The sequence below is a fragment of the Canis lupus genome, chromosome 6 (assembly GCF_011100685.1).
Source record: "Canis lupus familiaris isolate Mischka breed German Shepherd chromosome 6, alternate assembly UU_Cfam_GSD_1.0, whole genome shotgun sequence".
Classification (NCBI taxonomy): Eukaryota; Metazoa; Chordata; class Mammalia; order Carnivora; family Canidae; genus Canis; species Canis lupus.
Window position 1 is genome coordinate 6,988,147 of NC_049227.1, and position 19,884 is coordinate 7,008,030.

Sequence of the window (19,884 nt, forward strand, 5' to 3'; positions counted from 1 at the left end):
TGAATATGTCCTCCCTCTGCCTTCTGTTTTATTTTTAATGGGAAATCAGCTGTTAATCTTATTGAAGATCCCCTGTACATGATGAGTCACTTTTGTGGTTATGATGTGTCCAGGTGTGGATCTCTTTGAATTTATCCTCCTTGGAGTTTGCTGAGTTTCTGGGATGTGGAATGAATGGGTTTTTTTCATTAAGTTGGCCTGTTTTCAGTCATTATTTCATCAAATATCTCAACTGAGATATATGTGAGACTCCATTTTCATTTATTTTTAAAAATTTTTCAGTTTAGGGCAGCCCCGGTGGCGCAGCGGTTTAGTGCCGCCTGCAGCCCAGGGCGTGATCCTGGAGACCGGGGATCGAGTCCCACATCAGGCTCCCTGCATGGGGCCTGCTTCTCCCTCTGCCTGTGTCTCTGCCTCTCTCTCTCGCTCTGTGTCTCTCATGAATAAATAAAAAATAAAATCTTTAAAAAAAATTTTTTTTCAGTTTAAATTCAATTAGCCAAAATATAGTACATCATTAGTTTCAGATGTAGTGTTCAATAATTTATCAGTTGCATTAAATAGGGCACATGATGTGATAAGCACTGAGTGTTATACACAACTGATAAATTATCATACTTTCATTTAGATATGGTTTCCTTTAGCTCTTTGTACATATTTAAAACAGCAGACCTAAGGGCGCCTAAGTGGTTCAGTCAGCTAAGCATCTGCCTTTGCTCACGTTGTATCTCAGGTCCTGGCATGGAGCCCCTCCCCCTACCATTGGCTCTGTGCTCAGCAGGGAGTCTACTTCTCTCTCTCTCTCTCTCTGTCCCTCCCCTCACTCATGCTTGCTCTTGCTCTCTCTCAAATAAATAAATAAAACTTAAAAAAATAAAATAGCAGATCTAAAGTATTTGTTTAGCAATTCCAGTGTCTGGGCTTCCTCGGGAACAGTTTTTATCAATTGCTTTCCCCCCCACCACATATACAGATTGTATTTTCTTACAGTTTCTTTGCATGTTTCATAATTTTTGTTGAACACTGCACATTTCAAATAATATAATGTAGCAACTCTGGAAGCCAGCTTTCACCCCTTCATAGGGTTTGTCATTGTTGCTGCTTAATGTGGTGGGTGGTTGTTTGGTGACCTTCCTGAACTAATTCTGCAAAGTCTGTATTCTAGGTCATGTGTGATCACTGAAGCCTTTGCTCAGTTAACTTACCGGTCAGCTAATGATTAGACAGAGATTTCCTTAACCTCCTAGAACCAATAAATCTCCCCCTTTCACTGTGGGGTTCTGTTTGCATGTTGGGGCATGCCTTCAACACAGTGTATACCTTGGTCCACCTTTCACATCCTGCTTGTGCATAACTTCAATGTCAGTTAGAGGTGAGAGATTATTGCCTTCTCAAGTCTTTTCTGAACATGCACATGATGTTTGGCCAACAAATGTACATGTATTACAGAAACATCTGAGCTTTTAAAAGCTCCCATAAATAAATAAATAAATAAATAAATAAATAAATAAATAAACGGCTCAATGGACACCTTACTCCTTAGCCTTTCCTTTTAAGCTCTATATTAGTCTATTGTCCACCCCAACTGTTATCCATTGCCTCATGCAGCTATGATGTTAAAATATTCAACAAACATCACTGGGGAGAGGTTTTAAGCACTGGGGATGATTTAATTAAGGTCAAAAAAGGACAAACCTTCCCAGTAAGGTCTTGAAGGGAACCACTAGGTAAGTTAGATGATGACTATTCTACCTGATCTGGCTACTACCTAGCTCTCCAACCTCACCTCCCACCTCCCACCCCAAGGTAGCTGACATTCTTGGCGTTTCTTGAACAAGACTGTTCCTGCCCCAGGGCCTTTGCACATACTGTTTTCCTCTGCCTGAAAAGCTCTTTCCTATGATCTCTGCTTGGCTGGCTTCATCACTTCATTACGATCTGCGATTAAACAGTACTTCATCAAACAGGTTTTCCGACCACCCTCTCTAATAAAACCTCCTTCTCACCCAACTCCTAGCACCAACACTAGCTATTTCTCTTTTTGTTTTTTCCTGGTAGTACTTATCACAATCTACCATGATATCATATACATACTTGCTATTGCCTGATTCCCCTGTTGGAACCTAAGTTCTGTGAAGATGAACTCTAACTAAATTGTATCCCTAGCTCCTAAGACAGTGCCTGGATCTGCTAAAAATGCTTAAAAATGAAGCAGTCTTCTAAGATGGATCCATATTTGTCACCTTAACTAAGGTGGACTATGCTTCCCAGAATTCCCTTCCTGTGTAGTTCCAAATTATCATGGGGTACTTTGCCCAAGATTTGGAAGGCAACCATGAAGGAGCAGCCATGCTCCTCTACACTCAGGAAGTTCGTGCAAGCACCAGGCACCGTTGTAGAGATATACACTATCACTTGTCTGCTGGGTCAACTGGTTGAGATGGAGCAGCAGCCAGGCCTGCTGCTCCCCAAGCTCTAGCTTCACCAACTCCTGGGCCAGGTGCATACAAAGAACACCCATACTCTGCAGATTTTCATTATCAAAGTTGGAAGAAATGTCAGTGAGAAACCAACACAGTTCCAATCCATCCTTGTGGGTTCTAGTTCAATCTCTACGGTTCCAGCTTTTTCTTGTTCCCCTAACCCCACATCACCTGCCTCTTTCCTTCCCAACTGCCTCCCTATGGACTTCAAGATCTAGCACCAGATACAGAGAAAACAACTTCACATAGACAGGGTAATGAATTCTCACAACTATGCAAAGTCAAATCTTTATAACAGACCTCTTATAATCCAAGTGGTTCTGCTTCTCTGATTGAACCCAGCTGATACACTCCTGCCCCTGGTGTCCCGTAACGTCAATCGTTAATCTGTTTATCTTCAACTGCTTTTATTTTTTATTTTTAAAAAGATTTTATTTATTTGTTTGTTTGTTTGAGAGAGAGAGACCAAAAGCAGGGGGCAAGGGGCAGGGGGGAGGGGCAGAGGGAGAGGGAGAAGTAGACTTCCCACTGAGCAGGAAGCCTGATGCAGGGTTCAATCCCAGGCCACCGAGATCATGATCTGAGCTGATGGCAGGCGCTTAACTCACTGAGCCACCTAAACACCCCCATCTTCTCTTAAACAAAGTTCCCCAACTTAGAAAAAAAACTCTTGTCAACCTGACACACTCCTTCAACTATAGCCCACTTTTCCCTTCCCAAGTCAAACTCTTGAAAGCCCAGCCTTCACTGACAGTCTTCAATTTATGAATTCCTCTAGCTCTTGCTAGATCCACAATACGCTCCATTTGCAAAATCCAAAGAACACTTTTCCAGTTCCCACCTAACGAAAGCTTGTATTTTGTAGTTGTGTTTTCCGTGGCTTGGCACTTTGAACTCCATGCCACGCTCCACCTTTGGCCTCCGTGGCACCAAGTTTTCCTGGTTTCCCTCCATTCTTCATTTTCCTTTCCCTGGCTGGCTTCTTTCTTTTCCACCTATGTGTTAAATGTTGGGGTCTTCCAGACAGACATCTCCCCTTGCCCTTCTGCACTCTCCTTCATTGTTTCCTCAACCTCCATGCCTCCAATTACCACCCAGATGCCAACATAACTTCCATCTCTCCAGCCTCCAGATCTGCTTAGCTATGTCCACAGTGACCTCAGATTCAACATGTCCTAAATCCATCCCTGATCATCCCTGCAATCTGATGACTCCATCATGCTTCCAGTCGTGGCCAAAGCCAGAATCCTATTAACCCTTGGCTGCGTCTTCTCACATCTCTCCAATGACCAGGTGCTGGCAACTCGGTCTCTTAAATGTCCCCATCCACTCACTTCTCTCCATCCCTATGGTCACCACACTCATCCTCCTGACGCCTTGCCCCTGTCCCCATCATCTCATTCTTCACAACGAGGCCTCCCTTTCACCTGTCCTGCTGCCTCATTTAAATAACTTTCGGGATTGCAACAGTATACCAGAAGGATCTTTATAAAGTGCAGGTGCAATCATGATACTTCTCTGCCTCCAACCCTTTGAAGGTTATCCATTGTCCTTAGGATAAAATATAACACTCTCAGGACCTTGCACATCTGCTCTGTCTCCTCAGCCCTACTCTTCTAAGCCCTCTGTCTCTTCCTTGTCCACTCTGCAGGCACTCCACAGCATTCCTGGAATGAAAGCATTTATCCACCTTCTGGCTTTTGCATCCTCTGCCTGGAATGATCTTCTTGACCTCTTTTTTCCAGCTAATTCCTGCTCTTCCTTCAAATGCTGGCTCGAACCTCCTTGCTTGCTATCCCCAGATTAGAGTACAGCACCTCTCTTCTTGATGCCATATCACACCTGTCATGATATATTAAACATCTGTCCACTAGCAGATGCATGAAGATGGCATGTGGTCCTGTCTCATCCGCCCACCATATATACTACTAGGGCTGGCACCATGGCAATGCTTGCTCATGGCAAGTGATTAACAAGTGCTGGTCAAATTAGTAAATTCAAAAGGTTTGAAAACTATCTAGACCAATATTCTCATTTTACAGACAGAAAGGGAAAAAAGAAAAAAAAATCAAAGGTAGCCCACAAGGAATTTCTATTTCTATTTCCCAGGAGGTAAGAGTTTAAGTTGTTTATGCAGGCCTCTTGACCTTGGAAAGCTTAAGGGGGGGCTGATAGATGGAGATATGGCTATGTAGATATTCTCTCTCTCTCTCTCTCTCTCTCTCTCCCTTTCCCTCTCCCTCTCTCCTAAGGACACAAAGGAGCAAACTATTCTGACTATGTCCTCACCTCCTCCTTGCTAAATGGGTCCCCAGCCTGCTGCCTTAGAGGGATTTTCCTGCTAATCCATTCCTGCTCTGCTGGTCACGCAAGGGCATGGTAGATGGGATGGGGTGTTCTAATTCGAGGACTTTGGGAGTGAGGCTGAAGGATTTCAATTAGCTCCAAGAGACAAACATCAGTCTTCATTACTCATTTGAGATTTATGAAGTGGGGCAGCATGGCAAGGGTCCAAGCTGTGTCAAGTGGGGCCACTATCTGGGCCCAACTGTCCTTCCTAGCTTCATTTCCCTTCATATCCCATCCCATATCCCCAAACTCCCGCTGCTCTCCCAAAATTCAACTTTCTTTCATGTCTCTGGGGTTTTCTGTATGATGTTTTCTTCACTATTTTTCTCTTCTGCCCTCGGCTGTAAAACTTCTTCAAGGCAGAGCTCATGGGTTACCTCCTCTGTAAGCTTATCCTCTCCACATAGAAAGAGTCCTGTACTTCCCTCCGAGCACCACTAGAGCATTACTTCATACCTCAGCTAGTACACTCACTCTAGCTGGTGATGGCTCTGTCTTCTCCACGAAATCGCAGGCAAAGCGGGGGTCTTCCTGCACCCTGGACCCACCCTGGTGCCTGCCCACACTACTGGGTGCCCCACTGTGTCACAATCCTGTGAGGTACTGTCTGCAAATGCACCAGGGTTTCCTTCCTTCAGGCAGGGCAGGAGCTTGCAGAACTTTCTGTAACCAGAAAGTGAGATCTGCCCTACCACCACACAAACCAAAGGTCCTCAGCCTCAGCATGACATGAGTCGGCCAAACATGAGGGACCCCAGGGAGTCTAGGCTCCAGAGGGGAGCCCACTGTGATGTATGTGCAGGAGTGGGGGCAGAGGAGCTCTCAGCAGAGACCCTAGAGGAGTGAGTCACTGGAAGGCAGCCAAGTGTGGCCAGATGAGAGGGAGCTGAGTTAAGGAGAGATCTGCTTGGCCACTCCTCTGGATGAGGACACCCATGATACAAAGCTCCACCTGTCAGGCCCTCCACGCAGTTCCTCCGCCTGATGCTCCCAGGCCTGGCCCCATGCCCGCCACCAGCAGCTGCTTCCTTCCCTCCCTTCATGGGCAGCCTTTGGTCCTCTCCCAGGGACAGCTGTATCACACCACGGGTGGGAGGTGGTGCATCATGGGCCTCCCAGCTCTGGCTTCTAATTGCAACCTTCGAATCACTGGAGCCTCCTCAGGAGCCAGCAGCAGAGAGTAGCTCCATGGCATCTGGGTGTCCCCAATTTGAGTGACAAGAAAAAGTGTTTCCAGGTGATCAAGAGCTCTCTTTGAGGCCCCTTTCATTTTCCAAGGTCCCCTGGCTCAGCTCTACACTGTGGCCATGCCCAGGACCCCTGTCCTCCCTCTGCAGAGCCTCCTGGACAGCCTGCAGGCAACTCAGACAGCAAGACAATAAAGCAAACAACCATAGTGAATGCCTAAAGAGAGACACAGAGCATAATTTTATTTTTTAATTTTTAATTTTATTTTTTATAAAAGCAATATCAACTCAGAAAATTATCTATACATGTATATACACATATATGTATAAACAGATATGTATGTATATACATATATATACATACACACACACACACACACACACACACACACACACGAATGTCTAAACAAAGAAATGTTTGGCTGGCCCTGGCACAGGGCGGTAGTCAATCTCCTTGGAATACGTTCAGTAACTGTGGTCTGTTTCCATGAGGAGCCCATGCCACAAACCATGAGAATAGAGTGAGGACTGGTGACAAAATGAGTGCTCAGGTATCCTAGGCCTGGTACAGAGATGTCAAGTGTTTGGGTTGAGACAGGTGCACCAACTGTGGCATCAGGCCACCAGAAAATAGCATTATCCTTTGCTATGCATGTACGGAAGATGGTTTGGAGCCCTGATGGGCATTACGCTTTATTTGACCTTAAATGTAAAGTCCCTGGGGTGAGGGGCTCCTTAAGCTTTGTGTCTTCGGTCTCTCATGAAAAACAGATGCCTGTAAGTGCTTGAGAATAAGTTTTGTACATTTGGCATTTCCCAGCATACCCAGAAAAGAGTACGCTGCACCAGCCCTAATGAAGGCAGAAGGCTTTACTGACCTAATCCAATGGGGACAAGGAGGGCCCAGCAGAAGGCATGGCCTCCACTTTCTGATCATCCCTGTCACCCAAGTGATGAGGTTCTTGGAAAACTATCTGAGCTGAGACAGGATGGATAATTGTGCAGGAGCTAAGGAGATGGTATATATATATATATATATATATATATATATATATATATATATATATATATAATATTTTAAAAACGTATTTGAGAGAAAGAGTGCATGCACAAGCAGGGGGAAGGGAGCAGAGGGAGAGGGAGAAGCAGACTACTTGCTAAGCAGGGAGTCTAATGCAGGGCTGGATCCCAAGACCATAAGATCATGACCTGAGCAGAAAGCAGATGCTTAACCAAACGAGCCACGAAGGTGCCCCAAGGAGATGGTATATTTTTATTATTTAGTATTCCAGATATTGATAATTTATTCCAGATATTTATTATTTAACCCCCCCCCGAAATAACATTTTTATTTCCTTCTTTTTCCAATGCTTTTGTTTGATCTTTATTTTTACCAATAAAAATCTTTAAAATTCCCACAGGTGGTTAGGCCATAATCCTGATAAACTTTTAAATACCATGTTTCCCCTGAAGTTTAAGAATGTTACTTGTTAGGTACACCTGGGTGGCTCGGCAGTTGAGTGTCTTTGAGAGCCTTTGGCTCAGATCATGAACCCAGAGTCCTGGGATCAAGTCCTGCATCAGGCTCCCTGCATGGAGCCTGCTTCTCCCTCTGCCTATGTCTCTGCCTCTCTCTCTGTGTCTCTCATGAATAAATAAATAAAATCTTTTTAAAAAAGGAATGGTACTTGTTAAAAATAATATAAATACAATTTTATATGACTGCTTAATATTCCATCCTATGGATATAGTCATTCATTCAACAACTTTTTATTTTATGCCTGCTGTGTGATAGGCATTAATCAAGCACTGGGTGTATCAAAAATTACTCATCTGCCTCCAGCTGAATGCAGAAGCTATTTACAATTTTTCACTATTAAATAACATTGTGACAAGCATCTTTATTTGTAGAAGGATTTTTGTATTTCAAGTTCTTTTCCTAGGACAGATTCTTAGAAGTTGAATTACTAGGTCAAAGAATAACAAATGAGATTCTGGACATCTTATGCACAACTGCTTTCCAAAAAGTCAGGCCAATTTGTACTTTCTTTATCAGAAGAGTGTCAATTTCATACATCCTGACATTATTCAATTCTGTCACCAGAAAGAAATGTATGAGTACCTTCTTTGATTATTTTGTATTTCTTACTAGTTTTTCTTGTGTTTATGAATTGTTTCCTTCCTTTGCAGGTCAGCTATTCATATCCAGTTATCTACTGAAGCATCTTACTTAGAGGTTTATGTAAGTTCTTTACATAGTGGGGCACTTGGGTGGTTCAGCCTGTTAAGTGCCTTCCTTCTGGTCATGGTCTCAGGGTCCTGGGCTGGAGCCCCATGTTGGGCTCCCTGCTCAGCAGCGAGTCTGTTTCTCCCTTTGCCCTTCCCCCTGCTCATGGTTATGCTCTCTCTCTCAAATAAATAAATAAGATTTTTTTTAAAAAAGTTCTTTATATAGTAAAATATTTACCCTATCACTTTTAAAAACACATCTCCTTTTTGGTAATAGCTATGATTTTTATCCTTTTACTAATTTTAATTTTTTAATAAAAATCATCAAAACCACAGATGAATATAGTTTCAAAACTCAAGTGGTAGCACCATCAAGAAAATGAAAAGACAATCACAGAATGGGAGGAAATATTCACAAATCATATGTCTGATCGCAGTCTAGTATCCAGAGTATATAAAGAACTCTTAACAAGTCAGCAACAAAATGAAAAACAATCCAATTAAGAAATAGGTAAAGGATATGAATAAACATTTCTCTAAAGAAAACAAATTGCTAATATCCACATGAAAAGATACTCAACATCGTTAGTCATTAAGGAAATGACAACCAAGACCACTAGGCTGAGCATATTTTATTTAAAAGAGAGAGAGAGAACGAAGAAGAAAGAGAGAAAAAAAAGAAAAGAGAAAAAGGAAAAGAAAAGAAAAACAACAGGTGTTGGCAAGGATGTGGAGAAATCAAAACTCTTGTACAGGGCAGCTCCGGTGGCTCAGCGGTTTAGCACCACCTTCAACCCAGGGCATGATCCTGGAGACCCAGGATCGAGTCCCACGTCGGGCTCCCTGCATGGAGCCTGCTTCTCCCTCTGCCTGTGTCTCTGCCTCTCTTTCTCTCTCTCTCTCTCTCTGTGTCTCTCTCATGAATAAATAAATAAAATCTTAAAAAAAAAAAAAAAACTCTTGTACATTGCTGGTGAGAATGGAAGATGGTATAGCCACTATGGAAAATAGTTTGAAAATTCCTCAGAAAGTTAAACAGGATTACCATACAACCCAACAATTATACTCCTAGGTATACACACGAATAACTGAAAATATGTATTCAAACAAATACCTGAACACGAACGTTCATAGCATCACTATTCACGATGGCCAAAAAGTGGAAATAACCCAAATGTCCTTTGGTTAATGAATGAGTAAACAAAGGTGGTGTTATCCACCCAACGGAACATGATTCAGCCATAGAGAGGAATGAAGAAGCATTTACACACGCTACAACATGGACATACCTTGATAACACGATGCTAAGTGAAAGAAGCCAACACAAGAGGTCACACAGTGTATGATTCCAATTGTATTAAACTCCCGAAATAGATAAATTTGTGGAGACAGAAAGCGGACTGGTAGTTGCCAAGAGCTGGGGGTTTGGGGCAAGGAGACAGGAATGTGACTGCTTACTAAGTTTCCTTTGTGGGGGAGGAAGAAAATGTCTTAGAACTAAAGACAGGCAGTGGTTGCACAATACTTTTAATGTGCTTAATGCCACTGAAATGTACACTTTAAAATGATTAATGAACAGGGCGCCTGGGTGGCTCAGTTGGTTAAGTGGCCAGACTCTTGATTCTGGCTCAGGTCATGGTCTCAGAGTCGTGGGATTGAGCCCCGTGTTGGGCTCCATGCTCGATGGGGATTCTGCTTGAGGATTTATTCTCTCTCTCTCTCTCTTCCCCCCCTTCTCACCCCACACATGCATTCTCTCTCTGTAAAATAAATAAATCTTTAAAAACTTAAAAAAATAAAATGGGGGATCCCTGGGTGGCGCAGCGGTTTGGCGCGTGCCTTTGGCCCGGGGTGTGATCCTGGAGACCCAGGATCGAGTCCTACGTCGGACTCCCTGCATGGAGCCTGCTTCTCCCTCTGCCTGTGTCTCTGCCTCTCTCTCTCTCTGTGTGTGTGTGACTATCATGAATAAATAAATAAAATCTTAAAAAAATAAAATAAAATGGTTAACAGTTTGTTTTTCAAGTGAAAATTTTAAAAAATTAAATGGTAAGGACACCTTCTTTTTTTTTTTTTTTTTTTAAGTAGGCTCCATGCTGAGCATGGGGCTTGAACTCACAACCCTGAAATCAAGACCTGAATGGAGGTCAAGTGTTGGATGCTCCATGGTGAATAAAACAACCAATAGTTACTTGTTTCCCCTTCCACACTTCCAGTTCTACTTCCCAAAAGCAGTCTTGCGTTTTACCTCTTTCCCCTTGTAGTAGTTAGTAATAAACTTGATATTTCCAATTATTACAGGTACACTATTTCTTCATTTACTAATTTTATTTTATTTTATTTTATTTTTCATTTACTAATTTTAAATGTTACCTGGTGACTTACTATTATGATAGATAAGACACAGTTCCCTTAGATTTCCAACCATCTCTACCTCCTTTTCTTCTCAACACAGACATACAAATATTTCAGTTAAACAATCAGTGCTTGGGATCCCCGGGTGGTGCAGTGGTTTGGCGCCTGCCTTTGGCCCTGGGCACGATCCTGGAGACCCGGGATCGAATCCCATGTCGGGCTCCCGGTGCATGGAGCCTGCTTCTCTCTCTGCCTATGTCTCTGCCTCTCTCTCTGTGTGACTATCATAAATAAATAAAAATTAAAAAAAAACAATCAGTGCTTAAATTATGACTGTATAAATGTCATTCTGCAGAGACAGGTGGGGAATAATGACATTTCCACTCTTGTTCCATTTTTAATTTTTCTTGAAGTTAATAATTCCTTTGTTATTTTATTTGTATAACTTTCTGCATACATGTTCTGAACTTCTCCCAAATAACTCTACTATGGGAGACATTGTGTGGAGTGCTTTGTTTCCAGGAGATACCCCTTGGGGCCCTCTGCTGCTCACCTGCACTCGGTCCTCTTTCCCTGTACCTCATGGTGTCCTCTACCTCTCTTCTACTGAAGTGCACCTCCCATAAAAAGGAATCACCTGAGTGGCTCAGTTGGTTAAGCAACTGTCTCTTGGTTTTGGTTCAGGTCATGGTCTCAGGGTCCTAAGATGGAGCCCCACATCAGCCCCACCAACCCAGCAGGGAGTCTGCTTCCCCCCCGACACTCTCTCCCCTGTCCCTCCCCCTGCACTCATGCACTCTCTCTCATGCTCTCTCAAAATAAAAAATAATAATAATCTTTAAAAAAAAATCACAGAGATATCTTTTTCTGGCATCCTCGGTTATCTAGAAATAATATGTGTTCTGCTTTCACACTTTATTAGTCATGGGTATGAAATAACACATGGAAAATGATTTTCCTCCAGAATGCCAAAGGCATAACAACACCATCGTCCAGAGTCGCTCTAGAAAAGCTCAATACCATCCCATTCCCATTCCTGTGCCTGACATGTGTTGTTCCTCTGGAAAACTGTAGAACCCCCTCATTGACCCTGTTGTCATAACATTTCACAATGCTGCACCTTGGCGTCACTTTTGTCATTTATTGTGCTGGGTGCTTTGGTCTGCAGATGTGTTCCTTCTACAAGTTTTTTAGCTCCCTCACCTCGGTCGTCTCTGTTTCTCTTTCTGGAACTGTTTTTTTATATTGAACCTTCCAGATAGACATTCCATGTCCCTAATCTGCTCTGTGTACTTTTCAACTCTTTGTCCTTCTTTGCTACTTTGTGAGAGATTTCCTTGACTTCATTCTCTACTCTAATGAAATTCTGAGTTCACGGACTTCTTGAACTCTATGTGGATACTATCTGGAAGTTTCTGAAGTTTTCTTCTGAACTTGTATTGTCTTTGTATCTTATAGATAGCTTCCTCCTGGTTGTTTATTTTAGTTCTTTTGTTCATGCAGTCTTTCCTAATATGTCAGATGATCCCTGGTTAGCTGTTTATACTAGCTTCCATGTGGAAGCTCCGATGGTAGAGCTCATCAACTGGCAAATTTCATTTCTGGGAGAGTGGGCAGGGAGTGAGCCCCACACTGGTGCCTCCGGGAGATCTGGCTGTGAAGGGCTTTGTTCTGAGGCCTTGGCTTTCCCCAGAAAACATCTGATCACTGGCCTGGGAGGTAGATATTCTTGGCTCATCTGGATGGAGTGCAAGTTCCAAACTAATCTCCTTGTTTTCAACCCTGGGGTACCCCACCTTCTGCCACATAGAGTCTCTGAGTTGGGACTCAGGACTTCATCTGAGTCCATTTCTCCAATCTGGTTCACAGCTGCAGTATAAATGCCTGTTTGATAGATGCAACAGAGGGGAGTGGAAGGACCAGTTCTTACAGACTGGTACCCTCTCCGCCTGATTTCAGCCCTCCCCTACACCACCCATGATAACTCCAGCTCAAGCTTGCCTGGGCTCAAGAGAGCACATTTGCTCTCTTGTTAGTATCTCTTTAATTCTTTCCAAAATGTGTTGAAACATCTCATTTGATAATGATCCCGCTCCCATTCTTTGTCCTTGTAGGTCTTTGTCCTTCTTCCTTCCTACTATTGTAGCCAATCTTGGGAAATGGGGGTGTATAACCAATCTGCTACTTCAGATGAAGTCCTTTGTTGTACTTTGACATATGAAGCCTGTTAAGGATCAAATTATGTCCCCTCTGAAAGATATGTTGAAGTCCTAAACCCCCAGTATGTGGCCTTACTTGGAAATAGGGTTGTTGCAGATATTTGTTGAGATGTGGTCCCACTGGAGTAGGGTGAGCCTGTAATCCAGTATGACCAGTGTTCTTATAAGAGAGAGACACACGGGGCTCCTGGGGGGCTCAGTCAGTTGAGCAGCCAACTCTTGACTTCAGCTCAGGTCATGATCTTGGGGTCCTGGGATCAAGCCCTACATGGGGCCCCACACTCATTGGGAGTCTATTTAAGATTCCTTCTCTGCCTCTGCCCCTCTCCCCACTCACATGTGCACACACTCTCTCTCAAATAAATAAATAAATAAACCTTTAAGAAAAAGGCGAGATAGAGAAAGATACACAGGAGAACCCTAAGTGAGGACGGAGACAGAGACTGAAATAATGCACCTACAAGCCAAGAACTACCAGCAAACACCAGAAACTAGACGAACCAAGGAAGGATTCTTCCCTACAGGTTTCAGGGGGAGTATGGCCCTGCCAACAGCTTGATTTTGCCATTTTAGCCTCCAGCAAAGTGAGATGATAAATTTTGATTGTTTCAAACCACCCTGTTTATGGTACTTTATTACAAAAGCCCCAGGAAACTAATACAGAGCCCTTAACTTTCTGTGAGCACATAAATCAACGTTTCTTTCACTGTGTTATATTTTACTGCTTTAAAACTCAGTGGCCCTCTTGTTCCCCAAAAGCTTCCTTCTACATTCTTCAAGGGTTGGGTTTTTTTTTTTTTTTTCAATGGTTTGATTTTCCTCCCTCTCAAATTTAACCTTTTAATCCATCTAGAATTTATCTAGGCATGCAGCCTGAGGTGAGACTCTAAAACACCCTCTTCTCCCTATGAATAGCTAACCAGATGCCTAACCTTGCCTAATTTATCAAAAGATCTTTCCATCCCTGTTGACTTGTGAGGTCCCCTCTGCCATACAATTAATTTACATGTACATAAAAGTATGTTTCTAGGCTATTTATTCTCTTCCACTGATTGCTCATTCTTTTTTTTTTTTTTTTTTTTATGATAGTCACAGAGAGAGAGAGAGAGAGGCAGAGACACAGGCAGAGGGAGAAGCAGGCTCCATGCACCGGGAGCCTGATGTGGGATTCGATCCCGGATCTTCAGGATCGCGCCCTGGGCCAAAGGCAGGCGCCAAACCGCTGCGCCACCCAGGGATCCCCTGATTGCTCATTCTTAAGCCATTAATTACATCAGTTTTAGTCCTTAAAATGTGTTTCAATATTTAGCAGGGCAATTTTCTCCTCAACGCAATCTTTTCCAGTTTTTAAGTTACTCTTATTTATTCTTCCAGATAAATCTTAGAAAAAGCTAAGTCCCAAAATAAATCCTCTACCAAGGTTTCAGCTGCAAACAGGAGAAGTATAAATTACACTGGGAAGGGCTGACATTTCTACAAATTCCATAGCTCCCATCCAGAAACAAAGCGGATGTCTCTATTCATTCATCTGCTTTATATCTCTCAATAAACTTTATGATTTTCAACAGGGCCACCCCATCTAAAATACCCTCCAAGCCACTCCTTATCTTCCATTGTTATAATGAGAACAAGAAAAGCAGCTGAGAAACTTCACTAAGACACCCATTTTGGCAACTGTTCTAAACATTTTTATAAGCATCATTTCACCAGGGGTGCCTGGGTGGCTCAGTCGGTTCATCATGTGCCTTCAGAGCCGGTCATAATCCTGGAGTCTCAGGATCCAGCCCCCGCCCCCCCCCACCCAGTGCTGGGCTCCCTGCTTAGCGGGGACTCTGCTTCTCCCTCTCCCTCTGCACCCCCCCACTTGTGTTCTCTCTTGCACATGCTCACTCTCTCTCTCAAATAAATAAAATATTTTATACCACCTCACACCAGTGAGAATGGGGAAAATTAACAAGGCAGGAAGCCACAAATGTTGGAGAGGATGCGGAGAAAAGGGAACCCTCTTACACTGTTGGTGGGAATGTGAACTGGTGCAGCCACTCTGGAAAACTGTGTGGAGGTTCCTCAAAGAGTTAAAAATAGACCTGCCCTACGACCCAGCAATTGCACTGTTGGGGATTTACCCCAAAGATTCAGATGCAATGAAACGCCGGGACACCTGCACCCCGATGTTTCTAGCAGCAATGTCCACAATAGCCAAACTGTGGAAGGAGCCTCGGTGTCCATCGAAAGATGAATGGATAAAGAAGATGTGGTTTATGTATACAATGGAATATTCCTCAGCCATTAGAAACGACAAATACCCACCATTTGCTTCAACGTGGATGGAACTGGAGGGTATTATGCTGAGTGATGTAAGTCAATCGGAGAAGGACAAACAGTGTATGTTCTCATTCATTTGGGGAATATAAATAATAGTGAAAGGGAATATAAGGGAAGGGAGAAGAAATGTGTGGGAAATATCAGAAAGGGAGACAGAACATAAAGACTCCTAACTCTGGGAAACGAACTAGGGGTGGTGGAAGGGGAGGAGGGCGGGGGGTGGGGGTGAATGGATGACGGGCACTGAGGGGGGCACTGGACGGGATGAGCACTGGGTGTTATTCTGTATGTTGGCAAATTGAACACCAATAAAAATAAATTTATTATAAAAAAATTAAAAAATAAAATCTTTAAAAAAAGGCATCATCTCACTAAATCCTTGCAACAGTATGAATGACTCCTATTATTTCCACTTCCACATTAAAAACTAAGGCACACGGGGATCATTAGTTCAAAATCATAGCAGGTTTCCAACCCAGGCAATTTTACTCTGGAGCCCATGGTTTTATCTGAAAATATTTTTACTATCCAGCCATAAAAAGGAATAAGGATGCCTTTTTTTTTTTAAAGATTTTATTTATTTATTCATAGAGACACAGAGAGAGGCAGAGACACAGGCAGAAGGAGAAGCAGGCACCATACAGAGAGCCCGACGTGGGACTTGATCCCTGGTCTTCAGGATCACGCCCCGGGCTGCAGGCGGCGCTAAACCGCTGCGCCACCAGGGCTGCCCAAGGATGCCTTTTATATGCTAGTATAAAAAGACTGCCCAGATAATTGGTTAAGTGAAATACAAGATTCTGAACTATCATTTGTAGAAAAAGTGGGGAAGAGGGTCATATTTCAGGATACTCATGTTTGCCTGCACACGAAAATATTTGGAGAGAGGCAACAAGAAATTAGTAAATGAATGGTTCTCTCTTTGGAGTTGAATAGGAATGTGGCACCAGGGGGACAAGGGTGGGAGGGATCTTTTCACTTTTTTTTCCTTTAAAAAATTCTTTTTTAAATCTTTTTTTTTTTCATTTTACCTATTCAAAACTTACATACATTTAAATTTTTTAATTTAAAATAAAATGCATACCAGGCACTCAGTAAGTATGATTTGAGTGCATGCCTGGAGAGTTCAGATTTTTATAAAGGTGTGTTTATGACCTTGCTGTTCAAGTGAATAAGATCTATTTTCTAAGATCCTTTCAAGCTGGCTGCGGTTATGTAGGAAAATATACAATTGATTTCTAAAAATCTTGCTCCCAGCACTTTTATTCCTGATACTGACCTTGCCTGTTAATTCTCTTTTCCATTGATTCTCCTGGGTTTTCAGTGGCTAGAGCAGGGGTCTGGGCTGGTTCCATTAATGTGTTTTGGTGAGTTGGGGGTGAAAATTCAGAATGGTGAGGACCATGGGGCAGAAGAGTGTGTTCTCCATATAAAGACATTAAGTTCCACTTTTTAAAAAACATTGTGTGAGCCAAACAAAACAAGACCAGAAAAGAATCCAGCCTCCAGGACGCCAGCCTGCAGCCTCGTCTGTGTGCTGTACCCGCTCTGTTCACTAACATTTTCCCTTCCCTTCCCTTCAGCTCTACTCCTTGGTCCCCTAAAGCCCTCCTACCCCTGGAAACCTTCCTGGCTTCTCCAGCCTCCATGGAGTTTCTCCCTTCATCCCCATGGCCGTCAGGTTTAGAATCACTGCAAGCCATAGTATGGCCCTGGCTCTTTCATAAACAGTTTGAGGCCGTTCATCCTGCCTTCCTGGGCTCTTCCCACCCATTTCGGCATCTTCTGCTTCTGTGGTTAGCGGACTGCAGTGACCATTCACCCCACCCATTCTTCCTTGGGTCTAGGAGGAACTTGAACTCGGCAATCAACTCTGATTCATCACGAATTCCTGGCGCCTGGCACTGCAGGCCCTTAGGAAACTTTATGTGCTGAACGATTAACACTCTCAGGGCAGGTCTTTTGTCAGGTAGGCATTTCAACTAGCCCACGTATTCAGAACACTGATGGAACTTTGGAGAACAAGCAAAGAGGACAAAAGGACCCCTACCCTTAAGGGACACGGCAGAGGCTCCGTGAGGGCCAGATCTGGCTTTTACACCTGACACCTAAAGCAAGCCCCCCAAAATACATTTGTTGGTTGGTCAATGTGGAGCTAATCATCCACATAGTCACCCAAAATACAGCCACAGCAGAGATAAAAGAACATATGAAGAAAATCAACAAGGAAGAGCCTAGGACATGAGATGTGAAAGTCTCACAGGGCTCCATGACACTGAACCATGTGGTCCCTCACCGATGCATGAATACTTTTACTCCTGAGAGGGACTGCTACCCTGCTTCTCTCGAGGCTATGAGAATACTCACATCACATTTTCCCAGAAATGCCACCATGCATGGCTGCCCTCATATCAGAGGTGAGGAAATGGAGACTTGGAGTCATGATGTGAATTGCCCAAGATCACACAGGGAATATGTCCTGTGGCCAGAACCAGAATACTGATCTTTGACTCGGCCTCCAGTGGGTTCTTTCCTGACATTCTAGGTAGGAATTCTAGAGAGGTGGCAGGGGTTTGATTGATCTAACCTACAGAGGAGAAGCTTTGGGTTAATTTCTGTCCCACTACATTGGGAAGGAGGCTGAGGGCCAACAATAAATAAGACAGATTCTCATAGTGCTCATGGAACCCCACTCCAGCCTTGGCAGGAGAGGGAGATAGATAATGTGACCCCCTTCCCACAAAAATGACAAGATGATTCTATCCAGTGATAGATGCTGTGAAGAAAACACAATAAAGTAATACAATGGAGAGCTGGGGTATAGCTTAGCTTTTTTGTGTGTGGCAGGGGGAGGTTGTCAGAAGAAGCTCCTTTAAAGAGGCAGCAATTGGGCATAGAGCATATGACAGATGCAAAGTTTCCAAGACAGGAGCAAGACAGGCAAAAAAACCAAGAGGCTGAAGCCCAGTGAGCACAGTGAGAATGGTGACGGTGCAGGGGCAGCATATAGAGAATGTTCCAGTTTACTTAATGAAGGTAGGTTTTATTCTAAGCAATCAGGAAGCTACTGGAAGGTTTTAAGCAGCATGGTGAGATAATCAGATTTATTTATTTGAGACAAAGAGAGAATGTGCATACACGAGCATGGAAGGGGGAACAAGGGAGTCTTAAGCAGATTCCACACTGAGCGTGGATTCCCCACATGGAGCTTGATCTCATGACCCTAAGATCACAACCTGAGTTGAAACCAAGAGTTGGACACTTGACCAACTGTGCCACCAAAGCACCCTTATTTTGTTTATTTTTTTAATATTTTATTCTTTTTAAAGTAATCTCTACACCTAACGTGGGGCTTGAACTCACAGCCCTGAAATTAAGAGTCACATGCTCTAATCACTGAGTCAGCCAGGCACCCCTGATTTATGTTTGGTTTTTCTTCTTTTAAAGATCTTTCTGGCTGCTTTGTAGAAGATGAATAGTAGGGAACTAACACTTGGATAAAGAGAGCAGCCTGAGTTATCATACATAAGATCTCTCCCACATATGTAGACACGCTAGAAAAAAAAATTTTTTTAAGTAGGCTCCACACCCAGCATGGAGCCCAATGCAGGGTTTGAAGTGACAACCCTGAGATCAAAACCTGAGCCAAGGTCAAGTCAGATGCTTAACAAACCAAGCTACTCAGACACTGCACCCCTGGGGGAAAAAATGTAAATATGTTATTAACATGTAGATGAACATGAAGCATCTCCAGGTACCAGAAAGCTACTGTGGCCTATGGGATTTGAACACACATGCTACAGGATAAACAAACCAGATACATGCTATAAGGGACCAAAGTTGAGAACACTGACTGTGGGTGTACCAGGGATCTGGAACTGAATTCCTAGACAAAGCTATAAGCTCCAGACCCTTGGTGTGGAAACCAGAGAGAAGACAGAGTCTCTGGCCTGGGCTACATGAGTGTGGCAAGTTCCCCTGCTACAAGTTCCAGGGCAGCATGAGAGTCCCTGCCCTGGAAAATCACATAAAACTTGAATTTCAGGAACCAATGAGCTCTGAAGGACTTAGCACAGACAAACATATAACTGTCCCAAGGGACACCTCCACAATACAAGGCACATGCAGGACTCTGGAGAATATAATCTCCACCAAAGATTATCTCACAAACAAAAATGGCAAAAGGTACAGGGAAAATTAAATGCTATACAAAAAGCAGATTCAATAAAGAATGAAGTACCCCAAAGCTATAAATAATAGTTCCCCAAAAGGGACTTCAAAATGTTCAACAAGGGTCACCTGGCCAGCTCAGTTGGTGGAGCATGCAACTCTTGATCTTGGAGTTGTGAGTTCAAGCCCCATGCTGGGTATGGAAACCACTTAAAAATAAAATATTAAAAATAAAATAAAACATTCAAAAAGATGAAATAGGAACCATATAGTAAAAATAAGACATTCCAGATAAAAACTAAGTGAGTTTTTAAAAGAATCAAATAGATATTCTAGAAATCAGAGTAGATTAGACACAACCAAAGAGAGAATTCATGAATAGGAAGACGAATCTGAGCAAATCATTCAGAATGAAAACAAAGAAAAATAGACAGGAAATATGAGTCATTAAATAAAATGGAGGGCAAAATGAGAAGTTCCACAATACATTTAAAAGAGAATAAAGAAAAGAGAAAGAAAAGGAAAGGAAAAAAAGAGAGAGAATAAAGAAATCAGAGGCAATAATCA

General features: G+C 43.0%; 1 protein-coding gene across 1 annotated transcript in view; it reads right to left on the reverse strand.

Moving 5' to 3' along the window:
• HIP1 (huntingtin interacting protein 1) overlaps nt 1–19,884 on the reverse strand; it is a 158,182-nt gene that overhangs the window by 113,773 nt on the left and 24,525 nt on the right.